Here is a 20,437-nt window from a genome sequence, read left to right as displayed (position 1 = left end):
CATTAGAGCTGTCCCACAATAAAGCAATATTTACCAGAAGGTAGTGAGTTTCCTGTCACTGAAAGTTTTAAAGTGTAGTTTGTATGACCCATTGTTAGGACTATTGCAGCAGGTTTACTTGTTTCAGGTAGAACCTCTGAAGTCCCTTCAAACCTTTGATATTCTATGGTTTAAGCCCTGGGGAATCTCTTAGATCCTTTCCAGTTGGACTATTTTGAAATTCCATAAAGCACTCCCTAACTCCATTAGCCATCTCTAAACCATGTTCAGTGAACACCTCCAGGGAAGCAGACAGTCCTCAGGTACTACTGTGCTAGAATCAGACAAGGGCAAGCCCAGAAGGAAAATAGTCTCAGGTCTGCACATGAATGGTCAAAGGCCTAGTGGGTTTGCACTGTGACACTTGAGGCATGCAGTTAATCATTCATCAGGCCATAACCCTCAGTAGGTGGGCTCAGTGGAGCAGGTAATTGCCTGTGTACAGCAACCTCATTAGCTGCTGCATGCTAGCTGCTGCATCCCGATTGGCTCTTGGCGAGGTTGCTTCTGGGTCTCAGCCTGGGACCACTATCTGACTGTCCTGCCCTCGTCCCTTTTGAACCTTAGCAAGTTGGACCAGCCCTCTGGCTTCGGTAATACCCACCTGTACTTGGACACCAGCTTCTCTCCTCTTCTTCTCTAGATAGCAATGTTAGTTCTTGTCACAAATATACTTGTGGCATCAGGGGCAAGTCACTTGACCTTACTGAGTCTCCCTTCTCTATAAAAGAGGGATAATAATACCTGCCTTATAAATTTCACAAGGTTGATGAATAATGCCTGGAATGCATTCCCTTCTCACCTCTGTGTCATAGAATGTCACTCTTCCTTTAAGATATATTCAAGTACTAGCTTCCTCACGAAGCCTTTGTGACTGCTCTCTTTTCCAAGCTGCCTTTGCGTTTACTCTCTTTATATTTGTTCTACCTGTATATGCGTGTATATCTACACATACATATGTATGTGATAGATACATATATACACATGTGTATAGATAATATACATACATATGTGTGTTTGTATGTATATTTGTGTGTATTCCTTATCCGATGAATAAAGGTATGTGAAAAAGATATGCTCATTTAAGTCCTCAAATGACCCCTCTGAGTTCCAGTTCAACACTTCCAATTGCACGCTTTTATACCTTCATAGTGACAACCTGCTAACAACTCAAACTCAGCATTCTCCAAATGCTGAATTCATCATTTTCCTCCCCAAAACTACCCTCACTCTCAACTTCCCTACTTCTGTTTGTGGCATCACCATTCTTGGCACCACCAGTTAGCTAGGCTGGAAACCTCAGAATCATCTTTGGCTCTTCTACATCCAATCAGCTGCCAAATCCTACTGATTATACTCCCACAGTATCTCTCTTAGCAGTTCCCTTTTCTCCCCTCACACTGCTAGCGCCTTAGTTCAGTCCCTCTTCACCTCTAACCTGTTCAATTAACCTGGTTTCCCATCTATCCATCCTTAAACAAATAGTTCATATTTATAAAATATTTTAAGTTTGCAAAATACTCCACATACACAATCTCATTTATTCCTCACAACAATCCTGTGAGCTAGCTGCTATCATCCTCATTTTACAGATGAAGAAACTGAAGTTTGGAGACATTATGTGATTTGCCTGAGGTCTCACAGTCAAGAAGTATATAATGGAGGCTTTGAACCTAAGATTTAAGACTCTAAGTCCAGCACTCTGTCCTCTACTCTCTCTCCTCTCCTCTCCTCTTCTCTTCTTTCCCTCCCTCCCTCCCTTCCTCTCTCCCTCCCTCCCTCTCTCTCTCTCTCTGTCTGTCTCTCTGTCTGTCTCTCTGTCTCTCTGTCCCTCTCTCTCTCTCTCTCTCTCTCTCTCTCTCTCTCTCTCTCTCTCTCTCTCTCCCTCTCTCTCCCTCTCCCTCCCCCCCCCTCTCCTAATCCTTCCCCAATTTTCCAAATGCTCTGACTGCTTTGATTATATCATTTGTCTGCTCAAAACCCCTCACTGACTTCCTATTGTATGACATTCAAGGCCCTCCACAGTATGGCTTCAACCTACCCTTGCAAGGTTATCTCAATCTATGTTCCTTTATTGCCTTTAGGATAAAACATTATCCTTCTATTTGGCATTCAAGCATAGTTTCTGGAATATAGTAGATGCTTAATAAATGCTTGTTGACTTGGCTTCACAATTTGGTCCCAACATATACATACTTCCAGTCTCATTGTATACTCTGTGATCTGGCCAAACTGGCTTTCTTTCTGTTCCTCGAACATGACACTCATCTCCCATCTCTGTGCCTTTGCATTTCTGTTTCCCATTCCTGGAATGTACTCCCTTCTCACCTCTGTCTTACAGAATCTCTCTCTTTAAGATGTCGTTTAAGAACTAGCCTTTCCTGATCTCCCCAGCTGCTAGTGCTCTCCTTTCCAAGTCACCTTGTGTTTAACTTCTTTGCATTTAACTGTGTTTATTCTCTTTGTATTTGTTCTATATGTCTATATGTATGTATGTATGTATGTGTTTGCATGTATATGTACTTGTTCCCCCTGTTAAAATGTAAGATCTACCCCTCTTTTATACTTTGTATTTGAGAGGTGGCTGGTGTCGCAATGCTGGGCATGGAATCAGGAAGATCTGAGTTCAAATCCAATCTCAGGCACTTACTAGCTATAGCCCCTGAGAAACTGTTCTATGATACCTTTAGCACCATTGGGGTTATTTTGCAGACTCCCAAGATCATATGGGAACCTGACACAGACAACTCCAAGGGCTATGCCTTTATTAATTTTGCTTCATTCAATGCCTCTGATGCATCAATTGAGGCCATGAACGGGCAATGCCTATGCAATCGATCTATCACAGTATCTTATGCTTTCAAGAAGGACTCTAAGGGTGAACACCATGGCTCTGCAGCTGAGTGCCTTTAGCACAGAACCCTTTGTTTCAGACAGATTGACCACATCAGCTATTTGTGAACGCACCACTCCTACCCTCTGTCCCTAATTCTGTTGTGTCTTCCTTGGGATCTGGACTTCCTCCACCAGGTATGCCCCTACCAGACTCATTCCCACCTCCAGCACCACCTTCTGGAGCCCTTCCTCCAGGAATACTCCCAACCATGCCTCCCCCAACTATGCCTCCATGGCCCTTCATCAGCAAGAACCCCTGGGGCTGGACATCCTGGACATGGACACCCATTCTTGCCAGGTAGGATGCCTCATCCAGGTGTGTCTCAAATACAGCTCACGTACTGTGGTCCCCATGGCTTGAGACATCCTCATGCAGGGTCCCCAGGCTCAGGGGGACAACCTCATCCATGATCACCACCAGGAATGCCTCATCCTGACCCTCCTCCTATGAGAATGCCACTCCGAGGAGGATCTCCTTTCGGATCTCCCATGGGTCACCGAGGCCCCATGCCTCCCCATAGTATGGGAGAATCTTCTCCATTAATGCTGATCCATGGATGCAGTGGTCCCCCTCAACCTCCACCCTATGACTATGAAAGAGGACCCCCTCCCCTCCCCTCTTGACCCTCCCTCCTTCCTCCAGTACCCCCTCGGGCTCGCTTAGGGTTCCTCCCCCTCAGCAGAGACAAATTTCTCTTCAACCTATTGAACTCCTCTGAGATTCTGGCTGTCTTTTGGACCAATCAGAGGAACTGTTGCCCCCTGGGCCAGGGGCACTCCTTTCTTCCTCAAATTTGACCTTTTTTTCCAATGTGATTTTTTTCCCCCTCACTGGACTTTTTTCTATGTTAGACTTTACTTCTTCCCCAAATATTGACAGTGAATAAAGCCGGATACCTTGTTAAAACAAACAAACAAAAAGCAACACCTGTGTTTAAATTCAACTTCAGATAGTTTCTGTGTGGCTCTAGGAAAGTCATTTAACACCTACCTTAGTTTCCTCATCTGTAAAATGAGGATAATAATAGCACCTCATAGAGTTGTGACAATAAGATGAGATAATTTACTAGAATGAGATTAATTTACTTATAAAATGAGATAATTTATTAAAATGAGATAACTTGAAAACCTTAAATCTCCATGAGTGCTGGGTACTACTATTCCTTCCTCTGTCAGGGACTGAACTCTAACTATTTTCCTCCATCCAAATTCCCCTCTAAAATATTCCCTGGTAAGCACCCCTTACAGGGTCCCTCAACTTGCACGACCAAGTTCTTCCCGGTGTCTAAATTAACTCCACCACTCCTCATCTTGCCCCAGCCCCAGACACAGCAAAATCCCCTTTCAAAAGCGAAGGCTTCAGAAGGTGGAGAAGGGGGCCTTGTTGGTAACATTTTGTGGAACAGTAGGAGATTTGGAATTGGGGCTCAAACCCTGACTGTTACTTGCTAGCTTTGTGCCCTTGGGTCATTTTCACTCTCTAGGCCTCATTTGCCTCATCTGTAACACGGTGGGTGGGCGGTTCTAGATAACCTCTAAGGTCCTGTCCAGCATGGACAGTCGAAGATATTTTTGGACATCTGTGCAGCCCTGGCAGGTTGTTCTCCTGGGCTGTGCCCTCGATCCTAACACGGTCCAGCTGCAGGGTTGCCCACCACCCCTCCTAGCCCGCAAACCCGAGGACGCACTCCCAGGATCCTTCTCCCCTGTGGAGGCCCCCTACCTAATCCCCAATCCCACTCCCCATCGGTCCGGGCTCGGGTGTGAGGGTGGAGAACACGGGTTAACGGGGGGGAGGGAACGGTGTTAGGGACCCCAGCAGGCGACAAACCGGTTCGCCTCTCCCGAGAACCGAGGCGGGGAGCTGGGAGCAGCCCTGTCTCCACCTCCTCGCCCTCTCCCTTCCTCCCTTTCCTCCGCCTTCTCCCCAGTGGGGACACACCTCCTCTAACTTTCTCAGCCTGTACTGGCTTCTCCCCGCTCTGGCCGCCGCTGCCTGAGACTCTCTGCCCTCCGCGCCCCCCAGCCCTACCCCTCTCGCCCCTCGGAGCTCGCCTCCCTCCACCCCCATGGAGGCGACCCGGTCCGTCCTGCCACTCCGGGTCTGAAGGCTCAGCACAGAACTACTCGGAGGAGACGCCCTTCCCGCGCTGGGCGCTCGCCCGTAGGTAAGAGTCCCGGACCGGGCATACCTGCGCCATCGAGGTGTGTGCGCGTGCGGGGTCGGGGCTGGGGGTGGAGGGCGGCCAGGGTGACAAATGGGGCTGGAGGGTTGAACAGAGAGGCACCTCTATGAGCAGTGGAAAGAGCTCATTTCAGGAACGTGTCAGAAAACTGAGTTCTGGTTCCTATCCTGCTTCTGCATCTAACTAGTCCTGCGAACTTAAGCAAGGCATCATCTACATCCCCCCCTTCCCCGCCTCATTTTTCTCGTCTTTAAAATGAAGGAATTGGAGTGGATGCGCTCTAAATTGTATTCCTATTCTGATCTAAGGGCTCTTACTGGCCCGATGTGGGGTTTTGTAAATCCTTTCAGCTTTGACATTCTGGGATTCTACGAAGATATAAAGATGAGGATGTGATAGAAAAGTCTCTCTTGGAAACTTTGCATGGGATTTATTCTCTTAAGTAGTTTTTCTGGATAGTAGAGTACTGGACTTGAAGTCAGAAAAACCTGGGTTCAGATCCTGCTTTAGATACTCACTGCTTGTGTGACCCTGGGTAAGTCACTTCTCTCAGCCTTAGTTCCCCATCTGTAAAATGAGGATGCTGGACTTGGTCTTTCCAGCTCTAAATTTACAGGCCCTGTCAGGCAATTGGGTCAGGGGTTAGGAGAAGAGAGAAAATGTAGAGGCTATGGTTGGGATCAGAAAGGGTTCAGTGTCCTGGGGACTGTTTCTCTGGGTTTTGTTGTTTGCTTTTTTCTTTTTCTTTCTCCTGCTGAGGTTTGGGATGCCTTCTTGGTAGTAAAGAAGCTGGGATCTTTTAGCAGGATGTGAGCTCCTTGAGGGCAAGAGATTGCTGAATTTTTTTGTTTATATTCAAATTGACTTGCATTGTATAATGCAAGAAGTAGATACCTAAGGTTAGAGAATGGGACTCTACTTTGACTGACACAGGGAATTGCCATGAGGAAACTCTTACCAATGCAGTTGAGCAGCTCCTTGTCTGCTACTTATAGTCTTACAGAGTTGCCCAGAGCACCATGAAGTTAAGTGACTTGCCCAGGGTCATACATCATATATACATATATGCACATACACACACATACATCCACAAACACACATATATACTAAACATATACATATGTGTATATCTCAGAAATGGGACTTGGATCTAGTCTTTCTAACTTTAAAGTCAGCTTTATCTACTATAACATGTTGTTGATAATTTAAATAAGCACTCTTTTTGGATTAAGATTAGGCTTTGCATACCTGGTGGGAAGAGAGGGAAATTTAATGTCAGAACTGGAAAAGACCTTGAAACACAGAGTATCAAAGTTTTAAGGAATATTAGAACACAGAATGTTAAATTTAGAAGGGATTTTAGAACACAGAACATAGACTGTTAGACCTGGAAAGGATCTGGAAACATCTAGTGCTAGATCTGGGCTTGAACATGCATGAAATTACTTGTCACAACTGAGTGTTTCTGGGCCAACAATCAGGGTGGGGCTTTATTGGGGGGGGGATATTGCCAACTTCTGCCCTCAGAGGGTTATCTGAAGTAAGTGTAACTGGGGGAAGTGTCCAGGGGATGTGACTCAGTGGAGAAATGTGCATCAGCTCTAGGTGCTGGTAGACAGATGGGGGCCATACTATAAACTTTTGGGACTTATAATGCCAATGAATCCAACCAATAACTGTTGATTGCCTATGATGTGCAAGACACTGTCTGCTTGATGTTTATATGTGTGTGGGGGGACAATGTAGAAAGTATTCCTGCAATTATGATACTAGCTGGAGCTGCTTGCTTTTTCCAGCCTTTTTCCAAGGCTGATTATGGCTACTGAGCTCTGGGTATATTTCCTATATATCTATGGAAGCAGTCGGCAGCCTGCAACCATGGGGTCAGATTAATTTCTTCCTAAGGTGGGAGATTTCAGGGAATAAGTTTAGTTACTGGATGGGATTTATTCAGTTCTGCTATTACCTGGGGTAGTTGTCTGGGCTGGTGAGTGTCATGGGCTGCCATGGAAGAAACACACCCACTGGGTGTGCTCAAATGGTCTTTCCACTATCCTGAACTATTGGACTTAGCAGCCTGTGTTCAGTTCCTTGGGAGCTGGGGTTGGGTGAGGGCCTGGTTATTTATAGAAGAGAGAATGTCAGGGTTAGAAAGGACCTAAGAGATCATCTAATTCATTCACCCAACCCCTATTACAGAAGAGGAAACTGAGATCCAGAAAGGTCTCACAATCATAAGGAATATAGAGTATTACTGTTGTTGTCACTGTGGGATCACTTTCCCCACGTTTTCTCATGTGCTCATGGCCATCCCTCCTAAGGTCTCCTCAGTGTAAGTTTAAGACCTAGTATGCATCAAGAAGCTTGGGCTCCCTTCAGCTCCTCCCTGCCTTACCCAACTTCCCCAGGACTTTCCCATTTTATATAGGTTGGACCATCTTGGAAGTAGTGGCAAGACTGTTTTTTCCCTCTCTGTTCCCCATAGAGCCTCTTGAGATGGTTTGGGTATAGTGGGTACCCATTTCATAGTTCTGGTTGCAACCAATCATTAGTCTGTCTTTAGCCTCAGGCAACTATAGCCAGTGGTCTCTGGACTGGCTCTGTCAGTCTTCTAATTCAGGGTTAGTTGTATCAGAATTGACTCTCAAGGCAAGGTTTGGGGTGAGGGCAATAGTGACAGGAGGGGAGGTCCAGGAGTATCAGAGAATGAATCAGGGAAGAAAATCCAGCTGAGATGCATTATAATGGAAAATACATTGAACTAGAAGACAGGAGATCCAAGTTTGAATTCAGGTCTGCTAATATCTTACTTTGTGATCATTTGGAAGTTGCTTCCCTTCTCTGAGCCTTGGCTTATTTCTTTTTCTGTAAAATGGAGGTGATAACACCTGCCTTTACCTCCTCAGGGTAGCTACTAGCTTAAATAAGATAATGGTTAGGAAATCAAGGCGGAAACCACGAAGTCCTATAAGAATGCAGAGAATTACTGCTATTGCCATTGTAGGCTTGCTTTTCCCATGCCTCTTGCTGAACTCATGGCTGCCCTTCCCAAATCCTCCTCTAAGATATTCTCAAAGTGAGCTTAAGATCTAGTGTGCGCTAAAATACTTGGGTTCTCTTTAGCTCCTTTCTTTGTAACCCAGCTCCCTCAAGACTTGCCTATTTCTTAAATGGGCTTGGTTCCTCCTGGAGGTGAGTCACCCCACCGTCACCCCACTGTAGCTGGGAAACAGCTTCATCTCTGATGTCTGTGACTCTTCTTTGCTGAGGTCAGGGACTTTGTGGGATTGCTTCCTTTTTGTAACAAATACTCATCATTATTTTACAAAGTTTTGAACTAAATAACCTCTTTGGTCTAAGATTGCAACCTGGTGCTGAAATTCCTCATTCAGCCTCTTTTAGAAATGCATTTTCTTCTCTTAACAGCCCTGTTTCTGTCAGGTTCAAAACCTTGGAGATACCTTTGGTTTTCCTTTGCCCGTGCACCCCTCCCCACTTCCAACTGATCACCAATTATGCCAGCCCTACCTCTTCTCAAATCCATCTCCTTTCTCCTTATGCTGACCCTGAGTTAATCTAGTTCTGTTTAGTTCAGCCAGCATTTATGAACTGCCTCTTAAGTGCCAGGTGCTATGCTAGGTGCCAGAGAAAGAGAGAGGAAACAGAGAGAAAAAAGAAAACCAATCTTTGCCCTCAAATCACTTACACTCTCTGGAGAAGGGGGGCAGTCTGTATGACATAAAAACATATAAGTAAATACAAGATAATTTGAGGAAGGAGAGACCTCTAACAATGAGGGAGATTAGAAAAGGCTTCTTCCAGGAAGTAACTAACACCTTAACTGAGCTTCGAAAGAAACAAAGAGCTGTCTAAACCCTTTTACTTGGCTCTCCCTCTTAAAGAAAATACAATAACTTATTTTTTATTTTTATTTTCCATTCTAAATTTTCTCCCTCTTTCTAGCTGCTCCACCTGTTGAGAAGGCAAGAAATATGATATCCATTGTACATATGAAATCATGCAAAACATACTCCATATTGCAGAGAAGCAGGAAAAATAAAGTGAAAAAATATGCTTCAGTTTTCACTCACACTCCATCAGTTCTTTCTCTGGAAGTGGACAGCATTTTCTACCATGAGTTATTTGGAATTATCATGAATCATTGTATCAATCAGAGTAACTAAGTCTTTTATAATTGATAATTGTTTCAATGTTGTCGTCACTGTGTACATTGTTCTCCTGGTTCTGCTCACTTCACTTTGCATCAGTTCATATAAGTCTTCCCAGTGTTTTCTTATATCATTCTCTTCATCATTTCTTATAGCAAAATCGTATTCCGTCACAATCATATACCACAACTTGTTCAGCCATTCTGCAATAATGGACATCCCCTCAATTCCCAATTCTTTGCAACCACAAAAAAGGGCTGCTGTAAATATATTTTTACATATAGGTCCTTTTCCTTTTTCTTGGATCTCTTTGGGATACAGATTTAGTAGCAATATTGCATAATCAAAGGGCATGAGCAGTCTTATAGCCCTTTGGACGCTCACTATAGGTCTCCTAACTTGTCTCTCTGCATCCATACTGCTCACTTCTAGTTCAATGTGCATATGCTGTCAAAATAATTTTCTTAATGATACTTTCCTTCTCAAACACTATCCCTGGCTCCCTGTCCAGCCTGTAGAATAAAAGACAAACTCCTTGGCATTCAGGGACCTACATAGTCTGGCTTTAAACTACCTTTCCAGTTTATCTCCTATTACTTCCCTCTGCATACTCTACATTTTAGTTAAACTAGACTACTTGCCACTCCCTGAGTTCATCCACTTTTCTCCTGTCTCCATACATTTGTATATTCTATTCTTTGTCCCTAGACCATACTCATTCTGCAACTCTGTTGATGACCTTCTCTTCCTTTGCAACCTTTCTCAGATTCCAGTACTTTAGTGGAATTATGTTTGACCCCAGTTCCTGTCCTTCAGCTCAAAGTGATCCTTCCTCAATCTTTCCTGCCTCTCTGACCCCTCCTATGCATTTATCCCATTCCATAAAGTGTTGTTTGTCTACTTGTCTTTTCTCCTATTATTATTAATAGTAGTAATGACAATGATTGTAGCTGACATTTACATAGTGCTCTAACATTTACAACATCCTCATTATACCTGTGAGGAAGGTAGTATAAATATCATTATCTCCATTTTATAGATGAGAATACTGTGACCTGGAGAAGTTAAATGACTTGCCTATGGTCATATAACTAGCAAATGGTGAAGTTAGAATTCTGAACCAGGTCTGATATCTAGCTGATACTTAATAAATGCTTATTGACTTGACTGGGTACTGAGTTATTTTCATCTTTGTATCTTTAGTTAGAAATCATTCGAACCCCCTCATTTTGTATATGAAGAAATTGAGTCTGAGAGAGAGGGAGGAGTAATCATCCTTTTTCTAGCTGTTGGAGCCTTCCAGAATGCAAGAGTCCATATGACTAATTCTTTACCTGGAAGGCCAGGAGTGGCGTGTGTGTGTGTGTGTGTGTGTGTGTGTGTGTGTGTGTGTGTGTGTATGTGTATTTTGGGGAAAGAGGGAAAAGGTTGGATAGGACTTAAAGGAAAGAATTCATGGGAATTCCCATTAGGCTCCAAAGCCTACAGCCATTGGCCTCCATGCAGGTCATGCTACCTGTGCAGTGATGTTAGCATGTGCACATGGGCTTGTGTGTCCATGTATATCCAAACAACTGGGCTCCTTTCAAGTCCCTCCTAATCATCTGAAGAACCAATAAGTCCCCGGGGTCTTTCAGAAAGCCAGTTCACCCTAACTCAGTCCTGGGATCCTGAGTGTGGGAGAGGTAAGTGCCAAGGTGGTAGTTGTAGAATCCGAGAATCACAGTATCTCAGAGCTGTCAGGGACATTGGAAGACCTTGAGTTCCACACATTCCCCAGGAGTGACCATCTCTCTTCTTGAAGACCTCCACCAATGGGGAGCTCATCACAGTGTCGGGTATGCTGCTCCACTTTGGAACAACTTGAATTGTTCAGATCCTTCCCCATTTTGTTCGTTGTTCAGTTGTTTTAGTCTTTTTGTGACTCCTTTTGGGGTTTTCTTGGCAAAGATACAGGAGTGGTTTGCTATTTCCTTCTCTGGCTCATTTTATAGATGAGGAAACTGAGGCAAATAGAGTCACACAGCTATAAATGTCTGAGTCCAAATCTGAACTCATGTCTTCCTGCTTCCAGGCCCAGCACTCTATCTACTCTGCCACCCAGTTCTTCCACTTTTCCCTTTGCCAAACCCAAATCTGCCTTCTTAAGACTTTCATTCACTGCATCTAGTTTTCCTTTCTAGGACCACCACAAAGGACCACTTGAATCTTTCTTCCCCAGGCCAGCTCTTTAAAGCTTGGATCATCTTAACCTTCTCTGGAGTCTTGGTCTGCTTTGGTATGGTCTGGAAATTTTCATTTCCTGAAACCCAAATATTCTTATTCCTGGTTTTTGGAGCAATAGAGCTGTGAGCCGAACCCTGTTGTTATATGACCCTAGGATGCTGATTTCTTGATAGGTGGAATATTTTAATTTTCAGGAACATGACCTCTGAAATGGGTTCTGGCTCAGGGAAATTGGCATCAAAGCCATGGAAAAAGACAAGAATCTTCTGGTTGGGTTGGAGATGCTGAAGAAGAGAGAGAGTATATAGATAAATGAGGGATACCTCATGAATATCAGGAGAGGGAAAGACCTCACTGACATATGGTATATTGGAAAGATCCATGGGGATGAGAGTTGTAGGTCTGGTTCAACCATTTTCTTGCTGTATGACCTCAGGCCACTCATTACCTCTGTCTGGACCTTAGCATGAGGAGTATGGTTTTTAGTTTTTGTATTCTATTTTGTATTCAGCTTTGGGTTTGTTGGTTCTGTCTCCCCAACTGGGTTGTAAATTCTCTGAAGTCATGGTATTTCAAGTATATTTTCAAATATTTCTTTTTTCCCCTCTGTCCACAATTCTCCCCATCTCTGTCCTGACCTGACTAGTATCAGGGCCCTATTACTTATTGTTGCAGACAGAGTTCCTCCTACTAGACTATAAATTACATGAGATCAGGACCTACATTTCATCCAAACTTCATATCTTTCCCCACCATCTAGTGATGACTTCCTCATACTATAATATGCACTTGCTAAACATTTGGTGAATGAAAGGATAAATGAGTGGGGCTTTAAACAATGACACCTGCTTCTATAGCACTTGACAGTGTATGGAGTAGTTTCCAACAAGATCCTCATTGTGTAGGGAGATAGTACAAGAATTATTATCTCCACTTTGCAGATGAGGAAACAGTAGCTAAAGTGATTTAGGATTGTGGCATTTAGCACTAGAAGAGATCATAATGAGTCCAACCCTCTCATTTTGTAGGTAAGGAAATCTAGGCCCAGACAGAGGAAGTAATCTGTCCAGCTTAGGTCATCTAGCTTCACAGGCTATCATGTTTTGTAGCCAAGATTTGAGCCTATGTCTTCTGACTCTGCGACTGTGAGATGGGGCAGTGGATAGAGTGTTGAGCCTGAAGTCAGGATGACCTGAGTTCAAATTTGACACTTATTGGTTGTGTGATTCTGGGCAAGTCACTTAACCTTGTTTGCCTCAGTTTCCTTATCTGTAAAATGAGTTGGAAAAGGAAATGGCAAACCATACCAGTATCAAGAAAATCCTTAATGGAACCATGAAGAGTCAAACGTTGCTGAAAAATGACTGACCAACAACTTCTGGCTCTAGTTCTGTGTTCATTCTATTATGCCACCCTGACTCTTTTGAGAAAAAGAACAACTTTTCTGAATTCTTGGGATCACTAGAATGGGGGTGAGGATGAGGGTTCTGGTGCTGACAAAGAAGTCTTTAAGAATAGCAAGTCAAGTGAATAAGGAAACATTTATTATTATTACTATAAATAATGATAGCTAGCATTTACATAGCCCCTACTATTTGACAAGCACTTTATAAATTCTATCCCATTTGGTCCTCGTAACAAGTCTGAGAGTTAGGTGCTATTAGTATGAAACTGAGGCAGGCAGAGGTTAAAATGACTCACTCAAGGTCACATAGCTAGTAAATACCTGAGGTGAGATTTGACTTCAAGTCTTTCTTACTTCCAGTCCAATATTCTATATACAGGACTGATTAGCTGCCTCCCCTAACTATTGTGTCAGGCACTACGCTAAGTGCTAGGGGTACAAAGAAAGGCAAAAACATGGTGTCTGACCTCAAGGAGCACACATTCTAACAGGGGAGACAGTGATAACAACTCGGTAAATGCAAGAACAATACAGTGGAAGTGGGAGTTACTCTGAGGAGGGAAGGCATTAGCAGCTGAGAGAAAGGATCCAGGAAAGATCTCTTGGGAAGGTGGGCTTTGAGCTGCTGTTGTGTTCATCCTTCGTTGCCAAAGAGGACCATGACATTAGAGAAATGATGACATGACTTACACTTGACTTTGTTTTGAGGGAGGGAGGGCTGTGCAAGGTCACCAGCCTCACTTTCTCCTCCTGAGCCATCTGGATCCAGTGAACTGATATTCCTCAGGATGACTGGAGATGGCCTAGGATGCAGTGGGAGACCTTGGCCCCTTTAGAGCAAGGCCTATTCAGGTACTCACTTAGAGTGAGATAACACCCATTCAGTGAATAAGCCTGTTTAAGCTGGGTCTTGAAGAAAGCCAGAGGGAGGGAGAAGTGGAGATGGGGGACTAGAGCATTCCAGATGTGGGGGACAGCCTTCACAAAGGCAAGGAGATAGGACATGATGTGTCACAGAGGCAGAGTTACAGGTAGGTTAGTGTTGCTGGAATGTAGAGTTTGTGGAAGAGAGGAAAGTTTAAGGAAAGGTATGAAGGAGCTATGAAGAGCTTTAAATGCCAAAGACAGCAATTTGTGTTTGATTCTGCAGGTAATCGGGAACCACTAGAGTTCATGGGGTGTTGAGGGAGGAGGTGTGACATTTTTATAGAAAAGTTTCCTTGGTAGTTGAGTGGAGGAAGGATTTAGGGAAGAAGAGATTTACGACACTTGAGACAGAGAGATCAGGTAGGGGGCTCTTACTGTAGCCCCAGCAGGAGAGAATAAAGGGCTGAACTAGGACTGTGGCTGGAAGTGGAGAGAAGGGGACATATCAGAGAGATGGGAAGGTAGAAATGACCTGCTTAATTCCTCGATACAAATCCTAGAAAATGTTTCAAAGAAGAACAATCATTGCAGGCTGTCCTGTTTGGTAAGGGCTGTCATGAGGAGGTGGGATGTGAGAGAGAGCTTGTGTAGAAGTTTGTGTAGGATTTGTATAGGCAGTGAGGAAGGGGGGAGGGGGCAGGGCATTCCTATGGCCAGGGTTGAGAGGGGCTCTTCCCCCCTGCCCTTCCTCCCTCTTTACCCTGATGGAGGTGGGAATCTAACCTAGAGATTGCCTGATTGGAAAGCTGTTCCAGCCTGCCTCAACCTGTTTGTTTGCCTGGGGTTTGCCCTAAGCTGTTCCGACTCTGCTACATCCTGGCAAAGGGGAGCCCATAGGCACAACTGCAGAAAGCCAAAGGGGGAGGGTGGGGAAAGAGGGAGAGCCCATGGAGGGCCCAAGGGGCTCCACTCGCACACACCTCCTTCTCTTCCCTTCTTCTGTATCTCCCTTTCTAAAAAGTGAGGTACAGTGTGGGAGAGGGAGAGGAAGCAGGGAATCCAAAATTCACTATCATCTAGTGAAACTAGGCTTATCCTGGGAGTCCAGAACAGAAAGAGCTGAGACTAGGAGTCCAGAGACCTGAGTTCTAGATCTGAACTACCATTGACAGGTTGTGGGACCTTGGGCAAGTCATCTCCCCTCTCTGTTCTTCAGTTTCTCCATCTGAAAAGAGAGAAGTAAAGTGATTTATTTAAGGTTAGTCTCACAACAGCGACATGGACTAGAACCCAGGTCTCTTGACTCACGATCTAGGTTGTTTCTCTTCTACCAGGCTGCCTTCTCCCCGGGAAGTTTCTTTGCCACTGAGAGAACATTTCCAAAATGACTCATGAATGTTCATACCGAGCTCTGGGTCTGTTTCTTCTCTTTTTTGTCGCTGACACATGCTACTTACCGCTGCCAGAATAATCTTCATATATTTGGCCATGCCACTTCTCCTTAAAAAGCTTCAGCAGATCCCTAACGCCTCCCTAATGAAATTCAGGTTCTTTTAGCTGGTGTTCAAGGTGCTCCATAACTGAGCCCTAGCCTCTTTTTCTAACCTTATTTCATATTATTCCGTTCACTGCAAGGTATAGAGGCTGCTAGGTGGCCCAATGAATAGAGCCCTGAATGTGGATTCAGTAAGACCCAAGTTCAAATCCCCTCAGACCCATGACCCTGGACATGTGACTTAACCTCTGTCTGCCTCTGTTTCCTCATCTGTAAAATGGGATAATAATAACAGCTACCACCCAGGGTTGTGGTATGGATCAAATGACATCCTATTTGTAAAGTGCTCTGCATACCTTAAAGCGTTTCTATAAATGCTTCCGGTGAATTGTTCAAACTGGAAAACTCTCTGCCCTCAGAACATGATATGGCCTTAAATACCTCCATCCCTCTTCTCAGGCTGTTGTCTGTGCTTGAAATTTCCACTGAATGATCTTTACCTGTTGAACCATCCCTTGAAATCCAATTCCAATGCCACTTTCTGTAGGGACCTCCACTTTATTCCCTCAGGTGGAAACAAATGTACCCCACAGACCTCAGCACTTTGTTTTGTGACTATCTTATGCTAGCTCTGAATTGCCATCTTATCTCCTATTGGAAACTCTGTGTTTCACCTATACCAAGGGCAGTGGTCTGCACACAGGAGGTGATGATTTCTAGGCTTTCCCTAACTCTTAATAAGTTATATTTCATTTTCTAAGGACCCTTCTTATTATTTAGTATCCTAAAGGTGATTGGTATAGGCAGCTAGGTGATGCAATGGATAAAGTGCCAGTCCTTGAGTGAGGAAGACTCCTCTTTCTGAGTTCAAATCTGGCTTCAGACACTTGCTGGCTGTGTGACCCCGAGCAAGTCACTTAACTCTGTTTGTCTCAGTGTCCTCATCTATAAACAGCTAAAGAAGGCAATGGCAAACTACTCCAGTATCTTTGCCAATAGAAAACCCCAAAATGGGGTCATGAAGAGTCAGACATGACTGAAAGAACTGAACAGCATGAAGTTGATTGACAGCTCTGAACTTCTTTGGTTCTGATCACTCCTGAAAGATGTGTGTAGGCACAAGACTCAGCTGTAGTAGCACTATCCCAAGAGAAGGAGGGTGCAGTGGATCCCTGAGTACCCAAGTAGCAGTGAGTAGTAGACCTAGAACAATAGTCTCACCTTCCTGTCTCTCCCCTGTGTCTAATTTTCTTCCAGACTCTTTTGAATCAGATGGAACTCAACCCCCTCCTCACACCCTCATGCCACTGGCTGGCTAGCATGCTACTGTTATCCTGCTCAGCTACTCTTTTGGCCTGGGATGATGCGTGGGATGGTAGCAAGAGTGACACCCACCTGATGAGAGGCAGCTCAATCCCTGCTGGGGCTGACTAATTCATATTTGACTCAGAACATAGATTTCCTTGATCCATTTATGATGCCAATGGCCAGGGAAGTTCATAGATTAATATCTATATTAATATCTATATACAGAGAGGCTTTCTAACTAATGTTTAGAGAGCTGAAAGGAAACTTGGAAGCTAATAGTCCAACAACTTCTTTTTAGAGATGCCAGAAGGAAGATCTAGGAAAGGTGAGTGACTTATCCAAGGTCACTCAGATAAGAAGTGGCAGAGTCCGGATTTGGATATTGATTCTCTGACTTCAAATTTAGTGTTGCTGGTATAAAGGCTAGAGCCTTAGACTGGGAATCAAGACACTCAGGTTCTAGTCCATGCTTTGCCATTAATAAGCTGGGTAACCTTGTGGTAGAACATAGGATTTGGAGGCAGAGAACCTGGGTTCAAATCTCACCTCTGACTTTTACTGTTTGACCTCGGGAGGGTCAAGCAATCTCTCAGTTTACTCATCTGTAAAATAGTGGGTCGGATTAGACCTGTAAGGTACCTTCTATTGCTAAATCTATGGTCATGTGACCTTGAACAAATCATTTTACTTTTGTGGGTCTCTGTTCCTTTATTTGGGAACCCTCTTAGCTTTTATATATGACATAGGGGGTAATAATACTTGCCCAACCTATGTCACAGGATTTTGAGGAAGGAGCCATGTGAATTGATTTGTAGAGATTTATAATATTAAAGGGACATCTGTTTCTGGAGCTATCCTTATAACAATCTCTCGAGTTTAGTGATGTGCAAGTATAATTTTGTCCAGACTTGTGATTTCATTGCTATAAGGAACTCCCAATGTAGTCATATTCACTGGTGAGATTTGGTAACTGGTAATAAATAAACATTTATTAAGCACCTGCCCTGTGTCAGGCACTATCCTGAGCTCTGGAGTTACAAAAAGAATCAAAAGACAGTTCCCTGCCCTCCAGGAGTCTATAATCCATTGGAGAATCATTATGCAAGCAAATATATACAAAGCATACTATATACAGGATAAATAGGAAATAATTAATAGAGGGAAGTCACCAGAATTAAGGAAAAAGCTTCCTGTAGGAGGTGGGATTTTAGGTGGGGCTTAAAAGAAGCCAGACAGGTCAGTAGTTGGAGATGAAGAGCATTCTAGGCATGGGGGAAGGCCAGAGACAACTCCTGGAGCCGAGAGATAGAGTGTCTTGTTCATAGAATATCCAGGGGGTCGGTATCACTGGATCAAAGAGTATGTGTCAGGGAGAAAGATATAAGAAGACTGGAAAGGCAGGAGGAGGCTATATTATGAAGGGCTTTGAATGTCTTTGAATGTTTGTATTTGCTTCTGGAGACAATAGGGAGACAGAGGAGTTTATAGAGGAGTTTATATGTATGTGGGGGGGGCAGTGATATGATCAGACTTTAGGAAAACCACTTTAATGGATGAATGAATATGGATTGGAGTGGGGAGAGACTTGAGGCAGTTAGATCTATGAGCAGACTATTGCAATAGTCAGGAATGTGTGTGTGTGTGTGTGTGTGTGTGTGTGTGTGTGTGTGTGTTTGTGTGTGTAGGTGATGAGGCTCTCTTCCAGAGCGGTGTCACTATCAGAGGCCATATTCAAGAGATATTGCAAAGGTGAAATCAACAGACAACAACACAGTTTATAGTCTTCAAGAGTGACCTGAGGTAGGAGAAATTAAGTGATGTTCATGGTCACATAGATCTTATGTATCAGAGGTAGGACCTGAACCCAGGTCTTCTCAGTCCCGGTGCTTACCCTCAATCAGGATATGCTGCATGTCATGTAAATACTATTCCACCAGTTTTATTGAAAAGGAAACTGAGCCTAAGGGGGTGAAGCAACTTGCCCAAGGTGACAGTGGCCAGTATCAAAGGTAGACACTAGTAATGTGAGCTTATTGCTGGCTCAAGAAGAAGGAATTTTCTCTCCTTTAAGTGACGTTTCCCTTTGCTAGCAAGTCAGTGTCTAAATGGATTAGGGCGCCAGGGTTCTGTCCCGTTCACTTAGGTGCCATTCCATTCCCTGATTGTTTTTCACTCACCCCTCTTCCCCCTTCCTTGAGGTGTGAGTGAGATCATGTCTGTTACCTTTCTGAACCCATTTGGAAGGAAGGAGTGAGATGAATAGAAATTATTCTCATTATTTTAATATTACCTCAAGTTGCAGCATGAGTTTTGCCTTCAGTGTCTGTGTGGAAGCAAAGAGCAGGAAGGGAGAGGTTGCTGCTTAGAGCTCTAGGTGTTTGGGGCTCAGGGAGAAAAGTAGAATTGGGAAGAGTATAGATAGAGGAGTGTTCTGTGTTCTAAGGATGTTTCCTACTCTGATGCTGTGTTGGAAGGTACCTTTCTGCTGTGTTCTAAGATCCTTTCCAGCTCTAACATCCTATGATCCAAAGAGCGTAAAATAATTTTTACCGAGAGTGGTCTGGGCTTTGCTTGGTGATAGCTAGTCCCCATGCTTCCTGAGTTTTGTGATACATTTTTCCCACCTCCATACTCTTCTCAGATTTCCCTTTTGTGACTAATTTTACTCTTCCAGCCTGCCGTTTTAACCTAATTTTACCTGGGTAAAAGGGGTGTGTGTGTGTGTGTGTGTGTGTGTGTGTGTGTGTGTGTGTGTGTGTGTGTGTGTGTGTGTGTGTGTGTGTGTGTAGCGAAGTGGTAATCCAGTTCTGCTTCATACTCAGGACCATCTAGCACATCTGACTGATCACTGTCACAACCAGAGCAAATCCTTCATCTTCTGGAGGCCCTCTGGGTCCAATATATTCTACCTTCCTCTGAAAGACTAGAGAGGCCTTCTCTTTTCACTGCATCCCCTCTGCTTCTGGATCCTTGCTATAGGTAACTCCCTTAAAAACTGACCTTGTCTTTGGCAACTTGAGAAAAGAAATTTTCTAGCTTTCATCTTCTGCCTCTGAAACCCTAGAACAGTCAGCTATGGCAGAATAGTGGGTCTGAGATGGGAACAAGAGCTCCCTGGAGTGGCAAAGATGAGGCAGAATATCAGTGGAGCTGAGTCATAATATTCTTGAATACACGATAGAGAGATGTGAGACACGTTTAGTACGTATAGAACTAGCTAAAAGGTTGAACCCAAAGATTATTCATTAATGGATGGATGTCAACTGGGAGAGGAATGCCCAACGATAACCACAGGGCACTCTGTACTTGGCCCACTGCTGGTCAGCATTTTCATGGATGCCTTAGATGAAGGCATAGAGAGCATACTTCTCAGATTTCCAATGACAAGAAGATCAGTGGGTTAGTTAATGCCTTCTTACATGATGGGATCAGGATTCTCAAAGACCTCAAAGGATTTATAACAATGATCCAATTATAAAAAGATGAAATTTAATTAGGGATAAATGTTAAGTACTTAGATCCAAATATCAGTTGTGCAAGATGGAAGAGACATGCTTATAAGGAAGTTCATTTGAAAAATACATGGGAGTTTTAGTGGCTCCAACCTTAATGAGTCAGTAGTGGGAGATGGCAGCCAAAAAGGGTGGTGAGGATCTTAGGCTGCATTAGTAAAAATTTAATATTTAGTATGAGGCAATTGATAGCCCTACTGACTTCTGTCCTGTAGCATTCAGTCTCAGTAATAAGTTCATATTATTGTACCCTATTTTAGGAAGGACACTGACAAGCTGAAGTAAGAGAGTGTGATAATCAGAATGATGAGAGGACTAAAACCTCGCAGGAGGGA

General features: G+C 43.8%; 1 protein-coding gene and 1 pseudogene across 1 annotated transcript in view; both read left to right on the top strand.

Annotated features, from left to right (window-relative positions):
- Nucleotides 1–2,634: 2,634 nt before the first annotated feature.
- On the top strand, nucleotides 2,635–3,732 carry LOC140517762 (splicing factor 3B subunit 4 pseudogene; annotated as a pseudogene).
- A 1,169-nt stretch (nucleotides 3,733–4,901) lies between these two features.
- Nucleotides 4,902–20,437, top strand: part of FAT2 (FAT atypical cadherin 2) — a 108,730-nt gene continuing 93,194 nt past the window's right edge. Inside the window, exon 1 of the mRNA XM_072630769.1 lies at nucleotides 4,902–5,102. The gene's annotated coding sequence lies outside the window, so the exon portion shown is untranslated. The remainder of the gene's footprint in view (nucleotides 5,103–20,437) is intronic.

This window comes from Notamacropus eugenii, chromosome 1 (assembly GCF_028372415.1).
Source record: "Notamacropus eugenii isolate mMacEug1 chromosome 1, mMacEug1.pri_v2, whole genome shotgun sequence".
In the NCBI taxonomy this organism is placed as follows: domain Eukaryota; kingdom Metazoa; phylum Chordata; class Mammalia; order Diprotodontia; family Macropodidae; genus Notamacropus; species Notamacropus eugenii.
This window is presented reverse-complemented; position numbering and strand designations above follow the sequence as displayed.